Genomic DNA, 4,811 nt, shown 5'->3' on the forward strand with positions numbered 1-4,811 from the left:
TGATGCGTCTAGCACCGGCAGAGGGCATGTAGAGTTGTGTTTCCGGCAGATCTCCTGGGATTAGGTCGGTTTTCGTGTTCGTTGATGTGATTTCAGGTCAGCCTTTTCCAATCTACCTCTTCCAATCTACGGTTGTTGTCATTGATGCTCCTGCCTAGTATTACGTCGGTTTTCGTGTTTGTGATTTCAGGTCAGCCTTTTCCAATCTACCTCTTCCAATCTACGGTTGTTGTCATTGATGCTCATGGCTGTTGTTGTGTCATGTCCTTTGAAGTCTTAGCATGACGATTTCTCGTTTGTCTGATACAACAAGCTTTACTACGAGAAGTTTTGCCTGACTGGTGATGGAGGGACGAGGATGGTGACACATCTTTGACTTTTCGAAAGAAGAACATTTACTTGTTCACCGTGCATGGGCCTGGATTTTGCTAGGACACTAGTCACGGGGCGTGAGTGGAACGTATACCAACTGATGCAGGTTTATCCGACCAACATCATGAAGTAAAAAATAATAAAAACTGACTCAGGTTCCCAAGTAACCGAAATCAAACCCATAGTGCAGTTTTGCACATTTCTCCCAAAAAAAAACAATTTTATGAACTCTGGAGAGCGATACGAAGCTTGATCATCAATCGACAATAACTAGGAAACACACACTGCATTTCCTGAACTTTGGAGCACTTTGTTCGTGTTAACATAGACCGTCGGTTCACCGTGATATATCAGCACGGCCCTGGGTTCCAACTTCCAATTTGTTTTTCCAAAATTTTCCAGAATATAACGTGATCATCAAGAGCAGAGAAAGATGAACAAAACTAGGAAACGAAGGGAAATACGCACTGCATTGCCTGAACTTTGGACCGCTTTGTCCGTCCAGTTCCAAGATGGTGCACGAGCGGCAGCAAATCTGCAAATGTACTCCAGAAGCAACCAAGCAGCATCAGCAACAGCCGGACTGAAAGCTTCAGAACAGAACAACTCAGGAACAAGAACAGAATGCACAATAGGAAACACATAGCTCTAGTAGTAGCAGAAGCATATATTACGCCAAAAGGGAGCTCGTACCACTGTTCCATAGGTAGGTACTTACAGAAACTGGAGGCTAATACTAGGCTACTGGCTCAGGAAGGCTAAACAACAAAAGATGATGATATACGGAAGCGTATCTCATCAACGATGCGTGTCTGATCTCAACCAAGGCAGGTTCAGAGACCGCCCCCAGCACTTATTGTATACTACATTGGAGCGTTCGAAAGCAGATGAGAGACCTAGTTCTCCATGCGGATGATGCAGCGGATGCCCTCCCCTTCGCCATGAGGTCGAAGGCCTTGTTGATCTCCGAGAACGGCACGCTGTGGGTGATGAACTTCTCCACCTCCAGCTCCTGAAGAAAATAGCAACTTGTTCAGGACTTCACATGTTTCAGAGTATGATAATTTAGATACAGGACAACTTTCAACACATCCCAGGATATCGCTGCTAGAGCTTCCTGTTTACCTTCTTCATGTACATCTCCACGACATTGGGTAGGTCAGTGCGTGGTTTGAAGTTACCGAAGAAGGTGCCCTTCAGAGTCCTCTCGTTCAGGAAATTCATTGGGTGGGTCTTGAACTCGGCGTCCTTGTGTGGCACACCCACCAGCACAGCTACACCCCAGCCCTGAATGCAGATCACAGATTTAATGATTCAATCCAGGAAAAGAACTTTATCGAAAAAATCCAGGAAAAAGAGAAGACAGCAAAGGGTCATGTTCAAGTGGATGATTGATGTGTTAAGAATTCATACATCATGAACACATTCAAATGCTTGTATCATAGCATTGATGTTGCCAGTGCATTCAACACTGCGGTCAACTCCGCCATTTGTCATCTCAATAAGTACCTAGAGCATCACAACATTCGTAGGTTATGATGATGTGATATATGAGCACTAGGTGTGTAAAGAATATATTTCCCTGATGTGAAGAAACAAACCTCTTGAACCGGCTTGTTGTGGTCTTTTGGGTTCACAAATTCTGTGCAGCCAAATTTTCTAGCTGAACATGGACACAATTAGGGAGACTTAGTGGCTTCTCAAAGCAACAAACGAAAACTCATGATCTGGTAAAATCAGGAGTATTTACCTTCTTCAAATCTGTTGGCGTTCAGGTCAATACCAATGATCCTTGAGGCTCCTGCAATCCTTGCACCTTCTGCAGCCTAAATCACATAAACATGAAGGGCAAATAAGTGCAAGTCCAGATTGCAGTTGTAGGACAATCATGAGAAGAGTCAGAAAATTTACAGCAAGTCCAACAGCTCCTAGCCCAAATATCGCGACTGTCGAACCCTTTGGCGGTTTTGCTACATTAATCGACGCACCAAGACCTACAAAAAGAATGGCAACTCAGCATCTAAAGATAAGAAATAGTCATAACAAGCACACTACAAACTTACCAGTAGAAATACCACAGCTAAGAACACAGACTTTGTCAAGGGGAGCCTCAGGGTTGATCTTCGCAACACAACCAACATGCAGGACAGTATACTCACTGAAGGTGGAAGTCCCAACGAAATGGTAAATCGGCTTGCCATCAATAGAGAAGCGTGACTTGCCATCGCTGAGCATCACACCTCTGTCGGTGTTGATCCTGAGAAGATCACACATGTTGCTCTCCGCAGACTTGCAGTGGGGACATTCCTTGCACTCCCCGGTGAACACAGGGAGAACATGGTCACCAGGGGCAAGCTCAGTCACACCCTCTCCAACACTCTCCACTATGCTGTAACGTAAACAAGTTCAGGGGATGCACAACAGATAAATATGACCAGAAAATCAATATAAAAGGACTTCATTTCAGAGTTCTCAGGAACCAAATACTACTTAGCAAATAAGTCAACCCAAGGGCCAGAGAAACGGCTGACAGCCGTATCTTAATTGAAGAAAGACACCTGTCAACTGAAACATTCCTACAAATTGATGATATGGATGCATGATGTTGATACTACTTAGTTCATCAAGCTCCAACGGCAAGGTGATGGCAATACTATACGAATAAACAGCAATCATGATACAACGTCCTAACACAGGCCACACAATACTTATATTTCTCAATCTCAACTTTATTTTTTCTGATGTCTCATTCACATGTTCAGGGTTTCATGAACACCCTGTTCCACGTCTACCTATGCTTTCTCAACAAACGATTATTACAACATGGTAATCTAGAAACCCTAGAGCGGAACAAGAAACAAAGGGTATAAGTAATACAGCAAGGGGAGTAGTAGCGCAAGAACATACCCTCCAGCTTCATGACCGAAGATCCGAGGGAACACGGGAGTCTGTCCCTAAGCATCGGAAGCCACGGAGGCGCAAGTCAACCAACAAAATTGGGAGGGGATTTAATTATTGACAGGAAGCAGATACTACGCTGCCCGTGGCATCCATACCTTGGCCTCCCAGAAGTAGACGTCGGTGTGGCAGAGGGCGGTGAAGAGGATCTTGACGCGCACCTCCATGGCCTGCGGCGGCGCCACCTCCACCTCCTCGATCGACAGCGGCTTCCCCGCCTCCCATGCCACCGCGGCTGCAACGAGCACAGATCCAAGAAAGGGACATCAGAATGCAGTCTCGGGATCACACTCGTAATTTCCTCTCCTTACGAAATTAGTAAAATCGGCAGCGGAAAGGACACGGGGAAAGCGGAAAACAGAACGCAAGCAAGCAACTTTCAGTGAGGCCCGACAAATCTTGACGGAAATACTGGACGGAAAGAGCAAGAAGCCAAGAAGCAGAGCAGACCTTTGCACTTGATCACCTTCCCTGCCGTCGCCATTGGTCCCTCGCCTCAAGAAGAATCAACCGGAACGAAGACCACAATCTAAGCACGAAACCAAGCCCAAATCGCTTCACTGGATCGAATCCGTGGGGGAACGGAGCGTGGGGTGCGTGGTCTATATATAGTTCCTACCGGGGTCCTAGAGAGGAGGAAGGGAAAAGAAGGGTGCGGTTTCGCCACGGCCGCCGAAGCCGCCCTGTTCTTCTTGGGTAGCAAACCACGGGCGCGCGGCGTGGCGCCGATACCGGGGCTCCTGCCTACACCTGGTTTGTCTCGCTCTTTCCCTCGTCGGTGGGGGGAGGAAGGGAGGTCGGGCCCTCGGTGGATCGTGGCGCACTTCGCGTTGCACGGACAGACAGAGGTGTGTGCTGACAGTGTAGAGGAAAATGGTTTCCGGGATTCTAGAGGCTGCGCGAGCGTCCAAGGAGGGAGCTAGAGCATGTGTAGTCGGCTCCTCCAAACCGTCTCTCAAAAAAATTCGGGCGTGTTAGACAAAAAAACAAAAAACGTTTTTAGCCGCGTTCCATAAAGTCTCCTTTTATCCGGCGGTGTCGTGGTATCGTCACGGCATATGCCATAGGGTGGCTAATCGAAGGGGCTCCTGAGAGATCTCACGGCGGTATCCGGAAGCGGGTATGGGCACGAGCGACACGGCGACGTACCCAGGTTCGAGGCCCTCCGGTGGAGGTAAAACCTCTACTCCCGCTATGAGTGTATATGGTAATCACACGAGTACAATGGTGCTCCTAGAGCCGTGTCCGGCCGGCCCCGAGAGGCTAAGGGAGACGATGGTCTCTCTCACAGGCGCCGCTATAGGTAGGTGAAAGCAATAAGTGATCGATCGTCCCCCGCACGAGAGGGGTAGTGCGGCTTATATAGGCACCGGCACTTTACATATAAGACCCTATAGTCCATCGGCCGGCTTGGCCGGCTTCGGCTTCCGCTCCTTCCCGAGGTGATGACGTCGGGAGCCGTTGAGGCGTCACGGCTGTCC

At 48.1% G+C, this 4,811-nt stretch overlaps 1 pseudogene; it reads right to left on the minus strand.

Moving 5' to 3' along the window:
* Window positions 1-1,021: 1,021 nt before the first annotated feature.
* Window positions 1,022-4,116, minus strand: LOC124703567 (annotated as a pseudogene).
* Window positions 4,117-4,811: the final 695 nt, after the last annotated feature.

Source organism: Lolium rigidum, chromosome 3, assembly GCF_022539505.1.
Source record: "Lolium rigidum isolate FL_2022 chromosome 3, APGP_CSIRO_Lrig_0.1, whole genome shotgun sequence".
Taxonomy (NCBI): domain Eukaryota; kingdom Viridiplantae; phylum Streptophyta; class Magnoliopsida; order Poales; family Poaceae; genus Lolium; species Lolium rigidum.